The following is a 13,612-nucleotide window of genomic DNA, read 5'->3' as shown; positions in this document are numbered from 1 at the left end:
CCTGGAAAGTAGATGCTGGCCCTGGATGAACAAAGAAGGTGCCAGCCTTCTGGGAAGGCACTTACTTACTACTTAGTCTAGCTAAATTTAGCAAGAAAATATATAACTGATACTAGGTTTGCTTAATTTATATTGTATAATTATTAATTGTAAATGGTAAACAAGAAAATTTTATTTTCCATAATCAAACATGTAAAATTAGAAACTTAAAAAGCAGCTCCGGGCTGCAAGATAAAAAAAAAACTTGATTGGGGGGCTTGCACTGCAAGGGTTAAATGCTTGTTAAGTATAGGGGGAGAAAAAGAGGCCATATAACTTAACTTTACCCTGCTCCAGTGCTTTGCTCTTCTAACTGGCACTCCGGACTGTGGGTGGTCCTTCGCCATCCTGTTGTACAATGCAGGGCTATTAGCCTGCAATTGGTGTGGAGGAGGCAAGCATGTAGCCATGGCCAGGAGCACACTAGAAGAGGCTTCATGGGACAGGTCGCACAGATGGAGGGAACCAACTGGACTGGAGAATAAGGTAAGAATTACTCCTTATTTCTCTACCCCTCAGTAAAAACAAGCATTTAATCCTTGCATTGTGGGTGGGAGCGCCCTGCTAGTTTTGTTTGTACCCAGAGTTGGCCTTTAATTCGAGAGTGTACTAGTCCCACCCTCTCTTTGCTGCACGTGCACATTTTCATCTGTACACCCCTTCCACGTGACCTGAATGGAGCACATTTACAGTACAATTTCTTATATGGACAATGTGCTATGTATTAATCACACATCTAATACCATTCAAATACAATTTTAAAAATAACTTTTTAAATAAATCCAGTTGGCCTGTTTCATCACCATCATTATCATCAGCAGCATAATTGTCATCATCATCACTGTCATCATATCCTATATGTGGTGCATGTGTTCTATAAAACAACAGAAACCTGAACAAAGATGTCACCAGCACACCAGCTGGAGAATTCCGAATCAGTGCAAATCCATTTTATTGATAGATGTCACTCAAATGACTTTCATTTGAGTGACACCTATCAATAAAATGGATTTGCACTGATTTGGAATTCTCATGCTGGTGTGCTGGTGACATTTTTATTTAAGTTTCACTGTGAGCGGCGCCATCCGCAGTCATTACGAGCACCCTGTTACTTTTGGGATATCTGGTAAGGAGTGCTGCAAGATATATGAACACTATAATACAATAGATAACCCTCTGGTCACTAGTAATATTTTAGTAAGCTCTCTTTCATCTGATGCAGTCTCACATAAAGGTTTTCCTTCTTAAACTGCATCGTGTTAGCTTCGTCAAGAACCAACTCTTTAGTACATATTCATGCAGCCATAAACGCAGACCCCCATAATAAAAGGTCAGCTACTTCCATACCTTCTTCCACCCAGTGTTCTGTTAATCACATTCTGATGTAGTGGGTATAAGGTCCTTGTTAGAACTATTTGGTAGAGGTATTGAAATAAAGTAGGTGCATTCACAGTATGGTCAATGTGTGACAAATGGGATGCCGGATCACTACTGTGTCCTATAAGTCTGTATGTAGCCTAAAAACAACACTTGTAATCAATGTTTTGGTTTAGGAAAGAAACTGTGTTTTATAGAGATAGAACAAGTAGCCATAAGCATTTAGTCTGATCAGTGCTTACTAAATAACCTAGTACCTATGGAAACTAAGAACCTGTCATGAAAAAAAGAGCACACACTGTCATGTAAATGTGTGCCTAATTGACACTGATTACCATCACCATGGCTAGCATGCAGCACTTCTCCAAATAACACAAGAGGTTACAAGTGCCTTTGACATGGAGATCAAGCACTTAATTCTAATCAGCAGCCAGCACTGTCTCATTCAGCCAGGAAAGGGTCAATACTATGTGACAAAAAGTGTTGTATGTGCTTCCAGCTATTTGAGTCTACACCACGCACATATTTCATGCACATCATGTTCAAAGTCCACTAGGCATATGGATTTGTGTGTGGATAATTTGTGTGAGATACATTGGATACGAAAACAATCTGAATAAATCGACACCCCCCCCCCCCCCCATGTTCATGTACAGTATTACTTTTTTATTTGAAGTAATATTTTAGTAGAACAGATACATGTAATAAAACAACTAGTTATTAATTACAAACCAAGTAGTTAGATTGCTAAATAAAATCACACTACGATCAGAATGAATCACTGTTGTGTAAACAGAGTTGTGATCAGCGGATACGGTACCCTTATAGTACTAATGTATACAACTGAAAAACCTTTTCTTATATACATAACATCACATATATGCACCACATTCATTTGTTTGCATAATATAAAGTTATTTCGATGACAGTTAAGCAAAAGAAATGAAACAAGCAACTGACATTAAATAAATCACTTAATCTTTACACCCTCTCTTTGAATTAAGAAAAGTAAATTATTATTATTATTATTATTATTATTAATAACAAAAATTACTTACTTACCACATACCATACATAGGCATGCTAACATCACAGGCTGACTCTGTAAAGAATTACATCTCTCCTCAAACCATTCTTTAAAAGGACATTTTTTGATTGCATCTTTGATATATAAGTTGCTGGATGTATGCATCTAGGAAATTAGTATAGGAAGTTATAAAGGATAGTTACCTGTTCCAGACACCTTAGATGAAGTACAGCTGGACAATGTCTGAGATCTCCTTGTCAATGATCTTCTTCTTGTCCCCTGATTTTTATTCAGTTGAACTCCACGCTGACAGCTGTATGTGACTTTCTTATATGGATCCTGAGTATTCCCATCTTAAATGCATTTTTCTATGTGAAATAAAGACTTGGGTTTTTCTGTATTTACTTTCCTATTCTCCCTCTCTCTCTTTCTCTCACTCCCAGCTTCTCGCTATTCTTTTTCCCTTTGCTAACCTCATGGTAATACTTATTTTCTCTTTTCGCTTGTGGATTACAGCCCCTCCTCTTCGCTTGCTCTCTCTCTCTCTCTCTCTCTCTCTCTCTCTCTCTCCAGGTCCCTGCATAAAGCAGCACTCTGCTGTAGTTCAGCCTCTGAAGCCTGGATGCATGAGAAGCTATAGCACTATGACATCTGCCTGCCAAGTGTAGGAAAAGCTAACAGGCAGATCTGCGCATGGAATCCACCCTAGAGCAATATCTCATGTTAATATGTTTATGTTATATGTAGCAGTTATAAGTGGTAGTATACAACATACAGGAGGGATTTATAGGAAGAGGCATACCAGTGGTGTGTATAAAATAAACCTGCTACATCAATATTTACTTTAAAAGACCTAACGTAGCTAACTCTGCTCTTTCATCAGCATACAAAAATATAGTATATGATATTATGATATATATATATATATATGTATATGATATATATATATATACACACACAAACTCTAAGTTATTGGATATTTATAGGAAGAGGCATACCAGTGGTGTGTATAAAATAAACCTGCTACATCAATATTTACTTTAAAAGACCTAACGTAGCTAACTCTGCTCTTTCATCAGCATACAAAAATATAGTATATGATATTATGATATATATATATATATATGTATATGATATATATATATATACACACACAAACTCTAAGTTATTGGAACCTGCTATAGGTGCTCTTGTGCAGTCTTGGGTGTATTATAAAATAGAGGGCATATAATATAAAAGAGGCCCTTGGACTAAGTATATTGTTACCTGTTGCTATAGCAGCATATAAACATTCAAGAACAGTATTTCTCTTTCAACAGACAATGTGGCTAACTGAATAACAAGATCAGATTGTCACAACATGGAGAAACCAGACATATAAACATGCATTAGTTTAGTCTGCTTGAGATGAAGGAAAGTGAGAAAAAAATAATTTTTATATTATTGGACAACAAATTAGATCTTATTTGAGTGTTGGTATAAGTTAAAGTACGTAGAATAAACTCTTGAACTAAAAAGAAATGTTGCAGCTCGTATCAATTTTTTTTTAAGCTTAATACAGTTAGTGCTCATTTACACCATGTGCATCAGACTGCATTGGGCAGCATGGTTTAACACAGGCCCATTTCCATAACAATTAAAAATGCATGGTTGTCAATGTGCCCAGTTCACACCACCCAGCGCGATGTTATGCGCTGGTCAAAAATAGGACATGCTGCATTGACGTACAATGCATCACAACATGCTGTGATGCAAATACAAAATAAAGTATCTTGGCTTCTTCAGTAAAAAAAAATGAAAATGCACAGCAACACATGTCAATGTAAGTGCATTTAACAGGTATCAACATGCATTGAATGCAATGCACATTATGTAAATCCAGCCTTACTGCAACTTCAGAGAAAAACATGATATCCCTGCAAGAAAACTTGTGTCCTTGTATCTTCTTGTGCACTGAATAGACATGTGTATTCGGACGAACCTGAAAATCAATGAAAACCAGTTGATTCAGCGGTTCTACCGAATCAAAAATAATGACTTTAATATACACTATATCACCAAAAGTATTGGGACACCCCTCCAAATCATTGGATTCAGGTGTTCTGTGAAATTCCTTGCTACTAAATATTCCATGGGCAACTGTTAGTGGTATTATAACAAAGTGGAAGAAAATGGGAACAACAGCAACTCAGCTACGAAGTGGTAGGCCACGTAAAATGACAGAGCGGAGTCGCCAACTGTCTGCAGAGACAATAGATACAGACCTCCAGACTTCGTGTGGCCTTCAGATTCGCACAACAACAGTGGTCATACATTCCCATAGACACACTCCCAAACCATGTGGACGCCTTCCCAGAAGAGTTGAAGCTGTTATAGCTGCAAAGGGTGGGCCAACACAATATTGAACACCACGGACTAAGACTAGTGTATGCCCGAATATACTAAAACGATATTCGGACATACATAAACTCATTTTCACGCTGAACGAGCAGTGACCAGATCGGCCACTGGCGCGTTCTGCACATGCGCGCCACCATTTTGGAGTAGATCTTGGTATACACCAAGATGGCGGCACTCGAACATGCCGGCACCGCCATCTTGGTGTATACCAATATCTACTACAAAATGGCGGTGCACATGCACAGAACGCGCCGACGGCCGATATGGCCGCCGCTTATTCTGCAGTTTCAGTGTGGGGCCTCTTGCCTCCGAAGCCGAAAAAACATAAAAATGTGTTTCCTTTCACAAAATCATTCATTTGTTTCGTCTGGAAACAATTTTTTTTGCTGTGCACATGTCTAGCACTAAAGTTAAATCTCAGACAATGTAATCAACTTCATCAGCTATCATCTGCAAACTACAAACTCCCTTCCTTGTAATGGTAATAAAAAGAAGAGGAGGTGTATGTTGTCCAATTCAGGAGAGCAGCCTATGGTGACAATGCTTCTCCTGCATGAATAAAGTACAGTAAATGAACCCTAGACAGGAAGTGTTTTATTGGCAAGCTTATCAGATTAAAGTAAAGAAAAAAGGCCTGGCAAAAAGATAGCTAATGCAGATACCACATCTGAGGACTGGTAAGGTGTAATTATATTTTTGTCATTGGATTTAGATAGACTTTGAAGAACTGATAGACATTGGATGGCCATCATCTGTGTAAGACAGACTCCATATACATAATAATGATGTGCTGAATTCCTGGGTTCCATCTAACAAGTGTTTTGGACTCAGCACAGTCATTTTGTTACAATGCACCCTCAGCTATATCAGTCACCCCAAGGTTTGTAGCCAAATGGCCAAATCGCTATACGAACAATAACAGTAGATAACCTTTAAACACCAAAATGATGTTGTAATTTATCAGCTGATTCCCCATTGTGCCCTAGAGATAAATAAGATGAGCTCACACCTTATGAATGGCTCATTTAATATGACCTGAAGGCTTCCTGGTATTTAGAACATGTTTGCCTGGTGAATTGTTTCATAATTCTTTTCTATTTTCTGTGTTTGATTTGTCTGTTTAAGTAGATCTAAAGACATACAGTTCATTCCTCAAGCAATTTATACATTTTTTAAGTTAAAATTTAGGGTTTCCGCCCTGTGCTAACTACTTCAGTATACAGTAGCCACCAAAATGCATTGTGATGCAACAAGGGTAGTGTGAAAGAGAGAAAGGTGGGAGAGAGAGAAAAAGAGAGAGAGCGAGAGAGAAAAGAGAGAGAGAGAAGAGAAAACAGAAATAGAGATATAAAACAGGTTTCAAGCGTTGTGACGCCACTATTCTAAATGTTTAATGCATAGCATCACAACATTAGGTATAGTATAGTTTATATGAGGTTCTACATGTTTCATGTACATATATGTCATGTTGAAACTTTAAACTGTTCATAATGTAATATGTGTTTTAATGGTGTCTTTAGGAGTGTAAATGTAGACTGAAGACTCTATATATCTTGGCTTGCCAGTTGCCATGGTGAGAGGTGCATGACCTCCTTTGTGCTTAGTGCTTTTTTATCTGTAATGATTCCCCAGTTAACAATAGCTAAACGATTCTGCCCTTTCATCACTTCCTAGTTTCACCATGGTACTGGAGTCCAGGCACCTCAAAAAATTTGTTGTATGGACAATGTCCCAAAACATTAGCTTTAAATTGTTATGGACACAAAACACAAATTGCACACGATGATATCTAATTAACATCAATGCCTGTATTACCAACATTTTATAATGCTATTATTCAGTAACCTTTGTATGTGACAGAAGCAGTAGTTGAACGAGCTAGCCTCGCTGTTTGCCTGGAGTTAAAAGATAACTGTATTTTTAGTAAATATAGCCTTTAAATTCAGGGTTCTCCTTCCCCTTGTCAAATAAGCCTTTCTAAAGAAAACATATACACGTGTTTCCTAAACCAAAATATTTCTAGATTCGATATGCACAGGAACCAATTTGTTCTTTGAGACTAGCTTTTTAAACACTGCACAGAAGGTTTTCACATTCTGAAGGTTGGACTACTGGTAATGTTGATAAAATCTGCAAAAGGATATCCACCAACAAGCAAGGAACCCAATGTAAATGATAACCACTTCCAACACCTCAAAATCTGGCAAAGCCATTCATACCAACAGCTTGAATCAAAAGGCCAAGGTGGACACTGGCTTTTCAGTTGATGGTCCAGAAAGGTCCTGTCCAGAAGCAACGGTAAATAGGCACAATTCTCATTCCTATCAATAGTTGTCCATATTAAATAAGGTCAAAGCCCTTACAGGATCTGGTAAGTGTTAAACATAAGGTTCCAAAGGAACTGTAAGCAGAGACATCTCCCACTTGTGGCCTGAGAAACCAACGACTTGAAAAACTCTTACAGAAAATGAGACTGTAAATGGTGTTGGATTCAACCTGAACAATACTAACCTGTTCCCAAATTTATATGACAAAAGAAATTGGGTTTATGAAAAGGTCAAATTCCACAGAAAAGCAATCCCCTTAGCAACACAGGGCAATCATCAACAAAAGGTCCTACTCATATGTATAACTTGGCATGCAGAAACCAAATAGCCAATCAGGGAATACAGCTGCTTTATCAGCTGAAGCTTTTTGGCTTCAGTCGCCAATTTTAATAAGGTCAACAATTGTGCCAATAAACACAAAAATCTACCTTGGAATTTTTTTATCCAGCAGTTAGAAGCAATTAGGGTCGATGGATAGTAAGAGAAAGTAAATTTAGGGCTTACGCTAACCTGCTCGGTTTTAGCATGCAGGCTAGTTTGTGAAATAATGTCTGGTGGGAGAAGGGGGTGTGATTTGCTGTTTTAGCGCATCACACTGTTTAATTTTTTTTTAAACTTTCTTGGAGTGTATAAAGTGTAAACTTCTCTAGGGTCTCCACACAGCTGTGGCTCTGTGACCTGCAGTGTGATCCAGAGAGTTGTAAAAAAAAATGCAGCACGTCTGCATTTTTTTCACACCACACATTAAACTCATGTTGTGGTGTGAAAGGGGGACAAAGAAAACAATTGTTGTTACAATGTGAAAAGAACCCTTAATATATACATTTTCAAAAAGGATGAAGAATCCAGATGACCTCAGCTTTGACAGTGCCTTACCAAAAGATGCATACTCCACCTGAGGTTAATCTTCAATAAAGTCATTGACCGACAAACATGTAGGATAAGAAAGGTGAACAATAATTATAAGATTTTTGGGGGGTTTTTGGGGCAGTTTTATGCCTTGTGAATTTTGAATCTAAATTGGAAAACAGATTTCAAGTTATCAGATATGATGGAGTAATATTTCAGGGTAACCAGAATGCAAAAACACAATTTAAACTTGTGTTGTATTAGAACTTCCCTTATGAAAGAGTAGCTGCCTAGCCCAGCAGATATCTTTGTCTTCACATGTGTCTTCCTGTATGGAAAGCTCAAGCTTTACACCTGGCTGTTTACCTGACCTGAAGCAACAAATTGCTTGGTCAATGCCATTTTGCTTATTAGGGCTTTCCGTGAACATGCAGCAAATGCCCTTTTTCATCACTACTAATAGCAGCCAGCTGAAAAAAAATTGGTATTTGCTGACATATGAGCAGAAGCAAAAGCTCTTTATCCTGGCAGTCAAAATAAAGGTCCTTATGAATTACCATGTTCTGCTGGAATTGCATATCATAGCCATGACCCCTAAAGATCTTTCAAGCCTCCGTATTCAAGTCTAGATTACAAAACAAAAAGCTACCCAACTTTGGTGAATTCTCACTAAGAAGATCCATATGCACAGCTAATTTCCAAATTCCCAATTTGCAAAAGCTGTTTTGGTTTCTTGCCATATTTACATTGCTACATGTAGGCCTGACAAAGTTATATGTAAGGAGGCTTCCAAACCATGCATTTTACATCAGCCACAAGATGAATATCAAAGAAGGATATAGAGTAAGGCTAGCCATCTGAAAAACCTTGACACATGGCTTGTAAAAAACAAATTGTTCATGTGCAACAAAACTGATTTATTCATTTCCAGGGGCGTCACGAGGCTGGATGACACCCGCAGCGGTAACCGAGTGTCACCCCGCCGAGTGTCACCCCGCCGAGACGTCACTGCGCATGCACGTGACGTCATCGCGCACGCGCGGCAGTATTCTGAAACCTGCCGGCGGCCATCTTGGTGATGGACGCAGGCAGAGAGAGGAGGGGACAGTCACCCGGCGGGATAAGGTATGCTGCCTGGTCCCCTCCTCTCTCCTGATACCGAACGCCCGACTTTTCAGAGGGGGGTGTCACCCCTCCAATGGTGTCACCCGGGTGCGGGCCGCACCCCCCGCACCCCACTTGTGACACCACTCCTATGGCCAGACATCTCTGGGGAAGAAAAATAACCAGCCCTCCACCAAGTTGTACTGCATGTCATACTTACTAAGATACATCTGTAGACACGGAGCAGGAAATGGTTGAATAGCCTTTGAGAAGCCAGAATGGGGAACCTCTGGGAAGAAACTACTGCTGCTTGTTAATTCTGTCACAGATGGAGATCCTTGACAGCCATCTTGCAGGCTAGGAGAAGATGCAGCCGCAGGTTCCACAGGAGGGAAGGTGGAGCGATGCAGTATAACTAAGAGGGTTATTCACTACTGAGCCAAAGGATCTAGCTGTAGCTTCAAATAATCCTTCAGCTCACTTCGGCCGCTGGAGCCCTTCGGTTTAACCAAACTGAAGAGCTGCTGTACATGCTATTTACAAAAGCCTGTACAGTAGCCGAAGACAGCCGAACAGCTCAGCTGAGCCAAACGCATATGCTTCAGCTCGGCTGAGCCAAACACACAGCTGTTGCAGACCCTGTAAACAATTTAAAAAACAATGGCGTGGGGTCTCCCTCCAGATTCATATCAGACCCTTTAGATCTGCTAGGAATGTTAGGAGGGACCCCAAGTAAAAAAGTTAAAAAAGTGTGAGAGGTTCCCCCCAAAAGTCATACCAGGCCCTTTAGGTCTGGTAGGAATTTTAATGGGGAACCCCACCCCCAAAATAGGGAAATGTGGGGTCCTCCTAAACATCCCAACCAGACCCTTAATTTGAGCATAGGTCTGGCAGGGCAGCAAAAGGAGGGAGAGTGAGTGCCCCGCTCCCTGCACCATACCAGGCCATATGCCCTCGGCATTGGTTGGGTACTTTTCCAGGGGTCCCCCCTGGAAAAGCACCATATCCCCATGCTGATGTGGGCAAGGGACTCTTCTGCCACAACAATGACCCAGTGGTTGTGGAAATCTGCAGGCAGAGGGGCTTATTTGCATTGGGAGACCCCCTTTAATAAATGGGGTACCCAGATGCTGCCCCCCTTGTGAATGAGTAAGGGGTATGTGTGATTGACTCTGGACATCAATGGATCAATTTTAAGGTTTTTAATTTTTTTATTAATGGAATTGTCAAACCCTTTTGTTTTGTTTTTTCCAATTAAAGGATTTTTTCTAAAATTCTTGTGTGTTTATTTACATTTTTCTTTAACCCTTTAGTGAATGAGCAGGGGTACAAGTGCCCCCTAGTAATTCACAAGGAGGAGCAGTATCTGGGTGCCCCCTTTATGAAAGGTGGCACCCCGATCCAAATAAGCCACCCTGACTGCAAGCCCCCACAGCCACTGGGTCAGGGTTGTGGCTGAAGTGGCCTTTGTCCCCATCGGCATAGGAATAGTGTACTTTTCCAGGGGGATCCCAGGAAAAGCACCCTCCCAATGCCAAGGACATGTGGCCTGGTATGGCGCAGGGAGGGGGGCGCTCGCTCAGCCCCCCCTTTCCTGCTCTACTAGGCCTGTGCTCGGATATAGGGTCTGGTTGGGAATTTTAGGGGGACCCCATGTTTTGTTCCCCCTTTTTTAATCAATTTTTAAATTGGGGTTACGCCTAACATTCTTACCAGACCTAAAGGGTCTGGTATGGATTGGGAGGGGGATCCCACGTTGTTGTTTTTTTTTTTTCTTTCTTTTGTTTACATTTTTTAAACTCTGTTCACTACCTTGGAGGTAGCAAGCAGAATACACCATCCGAATGCAGCTCAGCAGCATTCAGCTATTCACTCACTGCTGTTTGGCCCCCATTGGAATAGGGGAGAACCGCAGCGAGTGAACTGCCGGGCGTTTGGCTCAGCCGATCCAACATCTGAATGGGTTCTTCACTTCGGCTCAGCCGCACTGTTTGGCTGAACCAAAGTTAAGTAAAGTGAGCCATAGGCAGCCAATGTATGGCTGTTTTTAGCCGTACAGGGCTGAAGTTAATAGCCGAACGGTGCTTAGCTCCCTTCACTTTGGTTCGGTTATTCAGTCGGCTGCCTTTCGCAGCTTAGTGAATAACCCCCTAAGTGATGAAGAAGATGTAGGAGTCCTGGTAGACTTAACTACATGCAATGCCAATCTGCAGCTTCTAGAGTGAGCATAATATTTTCTTGTAATAAAAAGGCACAGACGCCACAGAGATACACAACCATTACCCTATAAAAAACAGTAATAAATCCTCACTTTGACTAGGCAGTTCAGTTTTAGGCATCAGATAAAAAAAAAAAAAGATATTGTAGAACTGGGAAGGGTGTAAGAATGGTATTTAAAATAGCTTTTTTTTCAATGAAAAAAGACAATTAGGCGAGGATATGATCACTCTATATAAACACATAAATGGTCCCTATAGCAAACTCAATGAAAAGTTAGTTGTTTACTTTAAGGTCACTGAAAAAGACACAATGGCACTCTTTGTGACTGGAGGAAAAAAGGTTTAACCTCCGCAAACAAAAGGCTGGATGTGTTTCCAAATGCACAAAATATTAACACCTAATAAAGGATAACTAAACTCAGGCTCAAAAATACAAAGTAGTATATTGTAGCTTAACAGACCTTTGATGTGGTTGCCACGTTAGTTTTCTTTTTTCAGACTAAGAACTTTTTCAACAAAAAAAGAAATTACCTGTTGATCTTGCCAGAAATGCATTGTCCTTGTCAAATACTGCGATCTGAACAGGAAGGAAAAACATTTCTTTCTTTTGTAACATACTTATCTCTCCATTCCCCGTGTAATGGGGATGATCAAGGGCAGACATGTTTAAAGTACAGCCTTGGTAAACATGGCACCTCCACTGTCCCCTCTAGAAGCTATTCCTTCTATTCCGGTTCTGTGATGGCAGAAATTGGCAACATGTTTAATTTTCTCTCACTAGAAGAAGTAAATCTGCCTAAAGGGTACACAAACAGTAATAAAAACCTGAAAGGGGTTCTAACTTCTCCCTATTCTATTTAAAACCACACACAAAATAGTTATTCTTTTTGGTCATTGAATGTGCTTACCTTTGCTGGTATATACTGTATAAAGAAACAAGTTCTTTATACAGATGAACCCTCATTGGTAAGGTTATTTACACTGACATGTTAATTTGTCGCTTTAAAAGCTATAATACCTCTCACCTTCCCATCCCAAATTTTTGGGATTTGATTGCAGAAACACCCTGCATTGCAAAAGATTTAAAGCTGGACTCCAGTCTAATCTTTTTTTTCCTGCACAATTGTAGCAAGTCCTCTCCTGTGTTGAAACATATTGCTCACAAATCCCTGTAATTTGACTTGCACCTCAACAATTTAAGTCATTGAAGCTGCAGCAGCCATCTTGAACCCACCTTCATTTCCTCTCTGAATGGCCAGAACATTATTTGAAAGAACACATCCCTTGCATCTTTTTAGCTGTGGCTGCAAGCAGTCTACAAATCAGCAGATTGCACAGCTAGAGTCTACCACACGCAATGGCCAGCAGGGAGAAGCAGTCACATTCAAAGGGATCCCAGGTATGTGTTGTTTCATATAATGCCTTTGAAATAGACCCAAGGCAGAATGTTGTGACATTTCTTGGAGCCTGCCAGCCCCTCCCACCAAAATCAGAGAAAAGAGTAGCAGACAATACCACTGATAGCAGGTATTTATTGAAAAAAGTGAGATAGGGAACAATTAAAGATATTATAGGCATACACTATACTTTAGTTTTAAATTCTCATTTTGGTATAAAGAAAATCTATTTGAAACTATTTAACATACTAAGCTTTATATATAAACAAAAATCAGCAAAATGACAGAATGTTCTGTATTTGCACCAGATTTTGTGGGAAGTATACACTGACCCCTTAAACTGATAAATAATCACATGGCAGGTTCCACTACAGTTAACATGGTTAAAATGTCTGTATTTTAAACAATTACCCATTTAGTTTTCAACTTTTTTGCATTATCTAAATTAATTAAAAATCATCGAAAAACAACAATTCCAACAGTTCTGGATGCTGGTTTCAGCCACCATGCACTGTGGTCCTCTCTGCCATTGTACCATTCAACAGTGAAAAGATAGATACACAGGATGCTAGGGAGGTTAAGAAAAACACCTCTTCTCTGTTTGGGGGATTTTTTTTTTATGAGAACAGTGCTGTTTAAAAATAAAAGAATGACATTATGCTGTGCTAAATCAGAGAGTAAGGGGTCTATTCACGAAGCTGTCGAGGGCAGCCGAGTGAATAACCGATCTGAAGTGAAGTGAGCCGAACAATGTTCGGCTATTCACTTCAGGCTGGTACGGCTAATTTCAGCCGTACATTGGCTGAAATCAGCCGTACATCGGCTTGCTTTGTGTGGCTTCGGGTCGGCCGAACATGCTCTGCATGTTCGGCC

At 40.0% G+C, this 13,612-nt stretch overlaps 1 protein-coding gene across 1 annotated transcript in view; it reads right to left on the bottom strand.

Moving 5' to 3' along the window:
• OPRK1 (opioid receptor kappa 1) overlaps positions 1–2,816 on the bottom strand; it is a 49,154-nt gene extending 46,338 nt beyond the window's left edge. The window contains exon 1 of the mRNA XM_018571757.1: positions 2,647–2,816. The gene's annotated coding sequence lies outside the window, so the exon portion shown is untranslated. The remainder of the gene's footprint in view (positions 1–2,646) is intronic.
• Positions 2,817–13,612: the final 10,796 nt, after the last annotated feature.

Source organism: Nanorana parkeri, unplaced genomic scaffold (genome assembly GCF_000935625.1).
Source record: "Nanorana parkeri isolate BGI_ZX_2015 unplaced genomic scaffold, ASM93562v1 scaffold1829, whole genome shotgun sequence".
Taxonomy (NCBI): Eukaryota; Metazoa; Chordata; class Amphibia; order Anura; family Dicroglossidae; genus Nanorana; species Nanorana parkeri.
This window is presented reverse-complemented; position numbering and strand designations above follow the sequence as displayed.